The 12,706-nt window shown below is 40.9% G+C and overlaps 1 protein-coding gene and 1 pseudogene across 2 annotated transcripts in view; one reads left to right on the forward strand and one right to left on the reverse strand.

Moving 5' to 3' along the window:
• Positions 1–7,813, reverse strand: part of LOC307033691 (NACHT, LRR and PYD domains-containing protein 3-like) — a 39,491-nt pseudogene extending 31,678 nt beyond the window's left edge. Inside the window, exons 1-4 of the transcript XR_013810626.1 lie at positions 7,225–7,813; positions 945–1,017; positions 176–271; positions 3–89 (exon numbers count right to left, since the gene is read on the reverse strand). The product of XR_013810626.1 is annotated as an NACHT, LRR and PYD domains-containing protein 3-like (transcript). The remainder of the gene's footprint in view (positions 1–2; positions 90–175; positions 272–944; positions 1,018–7,224) is intronic.
• Positions 1–12,706, forward strand: part of LOC307033696 (butyrophilin-like protein 2) — a 99,757-nt gene that overhangs the window by 32,554 nt on the left and 54,497 nt on the right. The gene's annotated exons all lie outside the window — the stretch shown is intronic.

The raw sequence follows: 12,706 nt of genomic DNA on the forward strand, positions 1-12,706 counted from the left end.
ACCTTTTTTTCACATTAAAGCTTAACGGCCGGCCCCTGGATCGATGACTCCGAGCGACACTTGGAGCTGCTGACTCGCTCGACGGTGAACTAAAAAAAAGGAGAAATCTTTAACTTGTTATACACATTGCTGAATGTAAATGTATTTATGAATATTCAACAAAATGTAGGATTACCGTTTGAGCCCTTTACCAAAGTCTATTAGCTTGTTTTTGGATCGATCTCTGGCAGGGATACTTGGAGCTGTGGACTCATCTTCATTCATCTGTGAACTAATGAGAGAAGAAATACTCAAAATAGTCTAAAAATAAATAACTAAAGGCCCTCTACGTCTGCAGGAACATTCTCCCTGAACTAGGAATCTTTTTAGGAACTCATTGCGTTTCAGAAAAAGGGACCAAAATGAATTTCACGGTACAATATGTTACCCTGTGACAGTCATGGGGTAAAACTTTCCGGCTGTTCGGTCACTTTGGGGTTGGGTTTGCCGTGCAGAATTGTTTGTATTGGTTGAACACTCACAATGTGCACTTTATGAAGTTGTAATAATGTTTTCAGACGAGAAAGAAAGCTTTAAAATTCCCAATATGTGGGCAATTTATCAGAATAATCCCTTTTAGGAAATGTCTTTAGACTTTCAGAAAGTTGCTTGCTAGGTACTAAAAAACGTATCTGCAATGGTAGTTGCACGCAGAAAATACATAAAACTGCCCTCGCATTGGCAGAACAATTAGCAACATCTTAATAGGTCTGAAGACTGAGACACAAATAATCTTATAGTTCATTTAATAATGAAGTCCCTTAAAGCTGAAACCACGAGTCTACAGCCATGTTACTGTATGACGTTATAAAGTATTGTGATTATACATAACAAACCTGTGGAGGAGTTGAAGTGATTAAAATACATAGGCCTACTGTGTTATCTGTGATAGGGTAGCACATTACCTTTGCTCACTGCTGATTGGCTGATCAGAGATGGACCTCCTCCTTGATTTTCTCTTCTCAGCCATTTCTGCAGCTGAAAAACAAAATACAGGAAGCCAAAAAATAACTTCAATAACGGTCAAATCTCAGGATGATATCACTTTTTCCCTCCTGTTTACGTTCATTATGGCTAATTTACGGTGCGTTGCAACAACAGGCCTTGATCATCAAGGACGGTCTGCAACAGTCAGATTTTTACGTGACATTAACGTGGCTTTTCTACAAAACAACTTCAAGTAAATGCATTAAAGCCGCAGGTGTTTACAAATGTTGGTAAAATTTACTTTTTTATTACAGCTATGGTTTCAAAAAGTCTATTTTAACATGTAAAAAGTCCCAACTACGGTATATTGATTTAACATTTGAATATAGGAAACCATTGCATCATAATATACCACATGATAATACTAAAATATAATGCGAATTTAACATTGCAACTTGCAAAATTAGCCAATCGTGTTTTTTAATATACTTTTATTATTTCCTGTAAAACTACATATTTTAATATAATAAAAGTAAGATGTAAATATTGGCTATAATGCGTTAATTATCGGGAAAATGCTTTTGAAAAAGCATTGTTTATGTAGTCTAGAAAATCTTCACAGTACAGTTTACCCCATCTTTGTTTGTTTACGGAAATCACCGCAAACATATGTTAAACCTCGAGATCAAAAAGAGGAATTATGTGCAAAATCCTTATTACTTCTCTTAAAGAATAAAAACATCGAGTTTAATACGAGATACTTTGCAAAATGACATCGTCATCAGAGGTGGGACGTAGTGGAGTACAAATACTTCTTTACTGTACTCAAGTATATGTTTCTGGTATCAGTACTTTACTCCACTACTTATTTTTCTAACGACTTCTTACTTTTACTTCTTACATTTTGAACACAAATACCTGAACTTTCTACTTCTTACATTTTGAACACAAATACCTGTACTTTCTACTTCTTACATTTTGAACACAAATACCTGTACTTTCTACTTCTTACATTTTGAACACAAATACCTGTACTTTCTACTTCTTACATGTTGAACTCAAATATCTGTACTTTCTACTTCTTACATGTTGAACACAAATACCTGTACTTTCTACTTCTTACATGTTGAACTCAAATACCTGTACTTTCTACTTCTTACATGTTGAACTCAAATACCTGTACTTTCTACTTCTTACATGTTGAACACAAATACCTGTACTTTCTACTTCTTACATTTTGAACACAAATACCTGTACTTTCTACTTCTTACATGTTGAATACAAATACCTGTACTTTCTACTTCTTACATTTTGAACACAAATACCTGTACTTTCTACTTCTTACATGTTGAACACAAATACCTGTACTTTCTACTTCTTACATGTTGAACACAAATACCTGTACTTTCTACTTCTTACATGTTGAACTCAAATACCTGTACTTTCTACTTCTTACATGTTGAACCCAAATACCTGTACTTTCTACTTCTTACATGTTGAACTCAAATACCTGTACTTTCTACTTCTTACATGTTGAACACAAATACCTGTACTTTCTACTTCTTACACGTTGAACACAAATAATTAGTCAGGTGCAAAAACACACACAAGAGTCTCACTTAGGCGGTGTTTACACGAGAACGAAACGGGTTGTATCTGCTACTTTTCTCTTTCGTATAGCCCGTTCGTTCACACAAGGCCGTAAAGGAACCGCGGAAACGGATCCCGCAAACGATAACGGGTCCCAAGGTGGATAGATCTGCGGACGGAACGCTCTTGTAGGCAAACGGCTCAGTGTGTACGTCCTATACAATCATTTCCTGATAACGATGAAGCCATAGCCCCTCTGCTGCTCACTGCTGTAGCATGGTCAGTAGCTACTGACCATGCTACAGATATTAGTCCTACATCCACAGCTCCTCTACCACAACCATCAGCAACAAGTGGACAAGGAGAATTACATGAACTACATGTTGCTAAATCCACGCGGGCATTAACAGAAGGGCAACCATGGCAACCATGCTCGGGGATCTTCTTCGCTGCTTTTGGTGTATTTTGTGGCGAGAGTACAGCCCCACTTACAGGCCCTGCATATGTACTACAGCGTCTCCAATGGTCTCGTGTGAACGGACACGTTAAATGAGCCGAATGCGTTTGAACGGAAGACTTTTTAGATAACGAATTCAGTCCGTTTGAGTTTGAAAATAGGTCACGCCCAGCCGGGGAGACAGACACACACCCACAAAGACAAACAAACACCAAACTAATACATCAAGTGGTGTCCTTTCCTTGTGGCTATTTTACCCAAAGTCTCAGGTTTCATGCGGACTGTTGCATAAATCAGATATTAACTTTCGATTTCGCACCTTCAAATAAAAGTCCCACTGATGGGATACACCAGGTTGGATGGTGTCAGTTATTTCTCTCACATTAAAAAATATTATAATAATGGATGTTGTCGGAGAAATACTGTTTTCTCCTATCTTTGAGTTGTTTTAAAGAGCCTGTGACAGCCTCCCAACAACTGTTGTGCAATGAAATATTGGACTACTAGTCATCTCGAACCTTCAGTTTAAAAAAGAAGGTGCTACACCGTTCCGATAAATATCAATAATTTCGAACATCGCGGGAAAATTCCTTCGACTCATTTTGAAGTTTTGGGGGAAGCCGGAAGTGACGTCAATGCGGGAACGCGGGAACGCTTCACTGTGCGGCGAGAGAGCCAAACACGGACAAAGTGTGTTGTCATGCGTAGAAATGGTGAATTACTGAGTTTAGGCACGTTAATAACGTTTTAATGAAGTTGACTACAGTATATTCATATTTGTCAGTGCTTTCATGTCAATTCGGCGAACATAAACATAAATGATCGTGGTGAAGATGATGATTAAATTAGGATTAAAAATCGGTAGTGAGAGCTGCTGAATTTCCTCCCGTCGGATGTGATATAAAAACAAATCGATTATATTTGTAAACTCAAGTGGATGAAACTACATTTATTAGTGCTTTCATGTCAATTCGGCGAACATATGATACATTAAATGATCGTGAGGATGATGATTTAAAAATCTTTTGTTTGAGCCGGTCTGCATTTCCTGATGAGAAAACAAACCTTAGCTTTTTGTAGTTGCAGTCAGTGGTGTAGTGGGCGTTGGACGCAGGGGTGCGCCGTACCCCCACTTATTTGAAGCATGATTTCTTTTTTTAATAGTCTAATACATCTAAAATCATTGCCAGTGTTATCAGTTGCAAGTGTGTGTTTGTTGTAATAATGACGAAAACATAATAGGCAGATTTCACAGTAATTATAATAAAAACGTAGCTCAAGCATTTATGCAACTTGATTTGAAGTGTTTGTGTGTGATGGGCAGAACTTTGTGTGTAGGGTGACCAGGTGTCCCGCACTGTGCGGGACTGCACACACAGCATTTTTATTATTTGTCCCGCGTCCCACACATTGAGACTATGGCCCGCATTTGAGTGATAGTCGCGCAGAAAGGCCGGATCGGTTCGCTGACAGCCGGCACCGCCCTTTATTATTATATTGTCTAAACGGCATCATGTAAGTTCCTGACAGGCGACACAGAGGTCCCCCAAGCCCCCCCCCCAAACCTCGATTTACGACTTTGTTGTTATCTCCGTGTTTTGGACTATATTAGCCTGATGTTTTTTGCTGCTCCGTTGAGCAACATACCTCATGTGTGTGAGTTAACCCATATCCTTTGTATGTGATTTAACTCTGCTCCTTCTTGCAAGAATAAATTAGAACCTGATCATTGATTCTCAACCTGGTGTCGAGTGATATTTTTCTAACAGATGTATTTCAGTTTAAAGCCCTCCACCCTGTGATCCTGCTGAACCTGAATGCATCTTTTGGGCAAAATAATCATAACAAGTAGTCACAGGTGGAAGCATTTTAAACTAACACAGGGTCCTTGAATGCACCATGTAAACAGTTTTTGTTCCTTTAAATAAGACTAGTTGTTGGACACTTTAGATTGAAAAGAGTTTTGGATCCACTAGAGCAGAGTATGATATCATCCTTTTCGTTAGTTTAATCTATTCTGCAAATAAATAAACTTATTATGCATTCAGTATTTTAATACAGCTCCACCTGAGCAGACGTTTGGTGAATCTGTAGAGTTTGAATGGTCTGTTGCTGCTCCCTGCTGGAGGAAATGCTGATAACAAGTGTAACGTGATCATTAGGAGAGAGGCAGGAAGTCACTTTGCAGCAGAGGTGTGAAGTAACTAAGTACATTTACTCAAGTTCTTAGACTCTAGTTCCACCTGGAGTAAATCCACAAGCTACCCTGCAGTATACAAAGTCATTCAAACTAGCTGCACCTTTACCAGCTTTGAGAACACTTTCATGATCAATCATTATAAAACATATCATATCTATTATTCTGAAATGGACCAATCTGCACAATGACTACTTTTACTGTCTTTCACTATATTTTGATGAGAATATTTTTCTACTTTTACTTGAGGAACATTTTGAATGCAGGACTTTTACTGTAACAGAGTATTCCTACACTCTGGTACTTCTACTCAAGTACAAAATCTGAGTACTTCTACTTTTACTCAAAGGGTAATTCCAGAATTGGAGGACATTTCATGTCCCCCATATAATAAATCTAATAGTCCATGCCCTAAAAGCTAAAAGATGCACTTGTTGTGTTAAATATACTTGTCTTGAGACAAAATGTATATAAAGTTGTAGAAAAAGTGGTTTCGAAATATTATTTAAAATATCAAATAGCTCTCGAACATCCCCTAAAATGGCATTTTTCTCTTGTCCCCGCCTCTTGGTGACCAACTTGCATGTCAATTATAACATTTAAAATAGGGTTTTTTATTTACTTATTTTGGTATTACTCTATTGATATATGTCTCTTGGAATGGTAAAATCAATTTGTTAAGTCATAAACATATTTGAAATAACAGTAATTTTGCACAGAAGGTGTTTTCCTCAACATGCGTGCAACTCTGTTACCGAAACCTTTTTAGCTTGGCAGAGGAAGTGAACAAACTGTCACATGGCACAGTGGAAAGGACATCAGCAAGCCATGTGCTAGTGCCACGGGTAGACCAAAACTAAGTCCTCTCTTTTATTTGTAATATATTTCCAATCTTGTCACTCTTGAAGGAGTGTGGCACTCATACAAACGCAACCCTGTTACTCACATTATGAGACTAACACAAATTAATTTCAAATGTATCTTTCTTTAGTTAAATATATATAAGTGTCCATTCCTTGACGATAGCATTACATTGTGCAGCTAGCATTCATTCCTGAGGTAAAAGCTCAAATTAGCATTGATTTGCAACCCTGTTACTATAATTAGAGTAACAGGGTTGATTCTTCATTGGAAAATATACATTTGATGCATTAGCTGGGCAAATCACTTTTTTTTGATGGTGTATTATCTGTTTTCCCTAAATACATAACAAAAAATAATAAAATAAAAGGTTCATTTTTCAAAAATGTTGGTGTCTAAATTGTCCTCCAATTCTGGAATGATCCAAGTACAAGATCTGAGTACTTCTAGTTTTACTCAAGTACAAGATCTGAGTACTTCTAGTTTTACTCAAGTACAAGATCTGAGTACTTCTAGTTTTACTCAAGTACAAGATCTGAGTACTACTAGTTTTACTCAAGTACAAGATCTGTTTTTATCAGCTGCGCACTTCGCCATTACGGAAACAACCTTCAAAATAAAACCCCAACCCTCCCACTGATGGGATACAGCAGGTTGGGTGGTGTCAGTTATCTCTCTCACATTCAAAAGTATTATTATAATGGATGTATTAATCATAACAAGTAGTCACATGTGGAAGCGTATTAAACTAACGCAGGGTCCTTGAATGTACCATGGAAACGCTTTTTTTCAAATAAAACTCGTTGGGACACTTTAGATTAGATTTATAAGGGTGTTGGACTGATCCATTAGAGCAGAGTATGATATCAACTTACTACGCATTCAGTATTTTAATTCAGCATCATGTGCATGTACTCTTGCACATAATAGCTTTTTATTTAAACTTTTTTACCTTCCTATATTTCTTTAGCTATATATTTCTACCTGTAGGCCTATGTCCTTTACACTTATCCGCTTTATTCTTTAGTTTGGAGTTTAATACCTTGATCAAACAGAGCAGATGTTTCAAAAGGGTTTTATCCGGCTTTTAAACACATATACCATCAACATTTATATTAATGAAATGTACCTTAAATCATAAACATCTACTTACAGGTTTGTCCAAAAGCCTCCAGGTAGTGATGTTACGTATTGCGCCGAGGCTTCGGAGCGTGTGTCGAGTAATCCCCGAAGCTTTTTGTGAAGCATGTATCGAGGCTTGTATCGTTTTGGGCAAGTGACGTCATTGATGACAAACGAAGCCTCGCTGCCTGTCGATACCACGTGACTGCTTCAGGAAGCCATTCAGATCGATTGAACCGTTGAACCACAACGCTCATAATACCCATGGATGTAAAATAAGAACCATATTACCCCTCCTGTACCCGGACCCGGTGACACGATGGAATTAAGAGAGCTCAGACCCTCACTTATATAGAGGTCGGAACATGTCATAAGTATAAATAGATACAAGCAGTGGTGTAGTGGGGATTTGTTTACTGGGGGTACGCTATTTTAATTAGGTCATCCCAAACAATGCCACACAAGTGCGCACGCGCCCATTGCACTCACAAAACGGGCAGACAGGTCCACAGAAACTACCGGTATGCTTAATCCTAGTTACTGTAGCCTACTGCAAAAAGCAGGCTGCGCTCAACACACACACAGACTCAACACCATGGACACACTGGCATATAAATTACATAAACAATTTATAGGCCTAAATTGCATAAACTACAGTATTGCAACTAAGCAGACAGCACTGCTTCTCTCTCTCCCTCTCTCTGATTGTGAGTGGACCGGTGAGTATAGCGGAGAGCGATCGTTTAAAGTTTACAACTTTTCAAACCATTGTTAACAATTCACTTTTCTCTGGGTGATAGTTTATGTCTTTGTGCATCATTTCACCGACTTTGGTGTTTTTTGGTTGCACTGGTGAATTGTTTGTCTAATTGTTTGTCTAGCGGCTGCAGCTGCAGTCACGCCGCCCGGCATGGCGTTCCGTGGCAGCTGCGCTGGTTTAGAGAAGCTGACTCGCCAACACGCCATCAAGCTCTCTCCACCTGTCGGTGTGTCGGTGGAGGAGTGTGGTCTGGCTGTGGGGGCTGTGGTGGGATATAGCAGAGTTAAATCTGCCTCCCGCATGAACAGTGCAGTGGTTATTTTTTTAGACTGCACGGAGAAAGCTAACCAGCTGGTGGAGAGCGGGCGAGTGATTAAAGGGACGCTGTTACCCGTGCTACCCCTTGTCACTCCAGCTAAAAAACTAATCATCTCTAATGTACCCCCGTTTCTGAAAAACGAGTTGTTGGAGAGAGAGCTGGCTCGACACGGGCAGCTTGCGTCTCCCATTAAGTTGATCCCCCTGGGCTGTAAATCCCCGCACCTCAAGCACGTTGTGTCTTTTAGGAGACAGGTGTTATGGTCCTGAAGAAGGATGAAAGGGAACTTAATCTGACTCTCAAATTTAAAATTGATCATTTTGTGTATACTGTCCATGTTACGTCTGACATTTTGAGATGTTATGGTTGTGGAGCGGCAGAACACCTGATCCGCGCGTGCCCGGAGAGGGCGGGTGACGCGCCCGTGGTGTCCGCGCTCGCAGCCGGCCCGACGATGCCCGCGGCGGAGCCGCTACCGGTTGCCTTGTCCACGGCCGGGCCGCCGGTGCTGGGGTCCGCACCCGCGGCTGAGCCGCTGCAGGTCCTTTTGTCCACGGCCGGGCGGCCGGTGCTGGGGTCCGCGCCCGCTGCGGAGCCGCTGCCGGTTGCTTTGTCCACGGCGGAAACGCCGGTGGTGGAACCGCGGGTCAGTCGGTCCGTGGCAGAGCCAACGGTTTCACGCGTGGGAAGCACACAGGCAGCCGGTACACACAGTATCACACACACAGACACTCAGGTCACACAGAAAGCAGATAGTGAGTGAAGTTAGATGATTTTTTTACTGATTTGCAGATCTTTCACAATTCTGCCAGGGTTCTCATGCGGCTCAAAGAAGCCTTAGGAAACCTTTCTTCAGCGGCCCAGAGAAGGCTCGGTTAAAGAAGATACTTCAGAGGATCAGAGAGGAAACTGCAAAGAAAGATGATTAAGTACATCTTGGTTTTATTTTATTTTTTTCTTCAGCCAGGTTTTTGATTTTGTTAGGATGCAACTATAACTTCATTATGAGTGACATAAAGATGGGCTCTTTAAACATTAACGGTGCTCGAGGGGATGCTAAGAGAGCAATTTTTTTTACTTTATTAGGAAACAAGAGTTTAAATGTGACGTTTCTCCAGGAAACTCACAGTACTGCTGAGAACGAGAGTGACTGGAGGAGGGAATGGGGGGGAGGGCTTCTTCAGCCATAAGCGCAGCAATAGTGGAGGGGTTGCCATTCTCTTTGCGAGGGGCTTTACACCCTTCTCCTGTACGGTCGATGAGGTCATCCCAGGACACTTGCTCAAAATAAATGCTGAATTTGAAAAAGTTAAAATATGTTTTATAAATATTTATGCTCCCATAGAGAGGCTTTTGTTTTTTGAGAAACTGAAACACACTCTTAGCACCTGTGACTTCAACTGTACAGAGAACCCTGTGCTGGATCGGAACCACCAGGAACCGCATGCTGCCTCGAAGAGTGCCTTAATAAGATTGACAGAAAGCTTTGAGCTGTGTGATGTTTGGAGGCACTTCCACCCGGGCCAGCGGCAGGACACGTGGGTGCACTCTAGGGATAACCTGTTGTCTCCAGCTAGGCTGGATCGTGTCTATGTTTTTAATCATCACATTAATGTAACCAGAAGCTGCTCCATCAGTCCAGTGGGAGTCTCTGACCATTCCCTCGTACAAGTCTCACTTTTTATTAATCATGTTAAGTGTAATAGTGCGTATTGGCATTTTAATGCTTCTCTGTTGGCCGACAACCATTTTAAAAATGTTTTTAAATTATTTTGGGAAAACTACCGTTTATCTAAGAGTGAGTACAATTCTCTTCAGCAGTGGTGGGATGTAGGTAAAGTGAAGATCAAGCAGCTTTGCCAACAGTACACTTTCAATGTCACAAAGGACATGGCTAGATCTCTGAGAGCTTTGGAGAGAGAAGTGGTGGAGCTGCAGGGATTGGCAGACTCCACAGGAGAGCGAGAACATGTTGAAGTTTTCAAAAGTAAAAGCTCAGCTCTGTCTGACCTGCTGGGGTTTTCTGCTCAGGCTGCTCTGGTCAGATCCCGGTTTCAGAACATCGTGAAAATGGATGCTCCCTCTCACTTTTTCTTTGGTCTAGAGCAGGGGTGTCAAAGTCAAATGCATCAGAGGGCCAAAAAAACAAATTTGCTACAAGCCGAGGGCCGGACTGGTTCAATTTTTATTAAAACATATTAAAATGATTGCACATAACCTATTGAACCAAGACCTAACACAGTGCATCGTATATTATTTAATGATTAAATGAATGAAGCAATATTTTCTTATGGCTCTGTCATTTATTTAAAGGGAAAACATTTTCAACAGGCAAACAGCAAAAAAGTTAATGTCCTTCAAAAATAAAATATGCTCCTTAATATCGAGATAAATGCATAAATGAAATTGCATGCATTATAAACTGAAAATGCAATATTGTGCTGCTCCCATGCTTTCAAATAGTAAAATGAGAAAATAAAAAAATAAAAATAAAATCAGTTGTATTCTTTCTCATGGCTCTTATCTGCAATCCATTAACTGAAAAATAAATATAAATAAATAAAATACAAAAATCTATGGCACACAGACAAAACAATACTTCTTTCAAAGAAAAATCATGTCTTGTAGAAACAAAAAATAAAAATAAATAAAAATTTAACTGAATTAAAAACTAAAAATAAGTTAATGCTCTGTGATGCTCACTTGTCTGAGGCTGAGCCTGATACTTGGTGGTGTCCCATCTTTTGTACAAGTTCATCAATGTTCGGGGTCAGGCTCTGAGCTGAGGAAATCCTCAGGATTGACTCAAGGTGTGTATCAGTAAGACGGCTCCTGTGTGATGTTTTGTTTAGCTTCATCAAAGAGAACATTTGTTCACACAGGTATGTGCTGCCAAACATAGAGAGCGTCTGAGCAGCTTGGATGCGCAGCTGAGGCAATGTGTCGGGGATGAAACGTGCAAACTCAGCAGCACCCACTCTCTCATATTTTTCCCTCAGTGTGTCATTGCACTGGAGCTCAATCAACTCCATTTGCAGGTTTGTTGGTGCGCTTTCCACGTCAACTCCAAAAGGATTGGCGAGCAGTTCAAACCTGCTTTTTTGAGCTTCAAAGTCAGCAAATCGGCGTCGGAAGTCGGCGGCAAGTATGTTGAGTTTATCAGCAAACTGTGCACTCGGGAACACAGCGGTAGAGAGCTTCTCTTTCATTGTCTGGCAGCTGGGAAAGTGGCTCAAGTTTTCTTTCCGCATCTGTGTCTCCCACAGGATCAGCTTGGTTTTAAACGCCTTCACTGTACTGTACATATCAGAGATGACACGCCCCCGTCCCTGCAGCTGCAGGTTCATCGCATTCAGATGGCTTGTGATGTCGCACAGAAACGCCATTTCACACATAAATGTTTCATCTCGGAGCTCTGTTGTGTCTTTCCCTTTGCTTTCCATGAACAGACAGATCTCCTCATGCAGCTCGAAACATCTTTGCAGCACTTTTCCTTGGCTTAGCCATCGCACAGCCGTGTGATAGGGCAAGTCACCATACTCTGTATCTAACTCGCCCAGCAATGCCTTGAACTGGCGGTGATTTAAACCTTTGGCCCTAATGAAGTTAACTGCACGCGTTATGATGCTCATTACATGATCCATTTTCAAGGCTTTGCCACATAACGACTCCTGGTGTATTACGCAGTGATAAGCTGTCAGCTCACCTGTGACGTTTTCGTCCCGCATCCTCTCACGTATTCTTGCCACCAATCCACTCCTATGTCCACACATCGCGGGTGCTCCGTCTGTTGTCAATCCCACGAGTTTTCCCCAAGGCAGCCCCATCTCATTTACACATCTGGATACCTCTTCATACAGATCTTGTCCTGTAGTTGTGCCATGCATAGGACGTAATGCCAAAAACTCTTCTGTTATGCCCAGGCTGGAGTCAACTCCACGAATGAAAATTGACAGCTGGGCAATGTCACTTGTGTCGGTGCTCTCATCCGCAGCAAGTGAATATGCGATGAAATCTTTTCCCTTTTCCACAAGCTGTTCTTTTAGATTGGTGGAAAGCTGGTCTACACGTTCAGCAACGGTGTTTCTGCTCAGGCTCACGTTTGAAAATAGCTGCCTTTTGTCTGGGCACACCGTGTCACAAACTTTAAGCATACAGTTTTTGATAAACTCTCCCTCTGTAAAGGGCCGGGCTGATTTTGCAACTTCTTCTGCCACAATAAAACTAGCCTTGACAGCAGCCTCGCTTTGTGATTTGGCTTTTGTGAACAGAGCCTGCCGGGACTTAAGACCTCGTTTTAATTCTTCCACCTTCTGTAGCCTTTGTTCCATGTCCATATTCTTGTCTTTGTCTTTGTGTTTCTTAGACGTTTCATGGTGCCTTCTTAGATTATATTCTTTCATTACGGCCACACTTTCTCCACACAGAAGACAC

Source organism: Notothenia rossii (genome assembly GCF_949606895.1).
Source record: "Notothenia rossii genome assembly, chromosome: 3".
Classification (NCBI taxonomy): domain Eukaryota; kingdom Metazoa; phylum Chordata; class Actinopteri; order Perciformes; family Nototheniidae; genus Notothenia; species Notothenia rossii.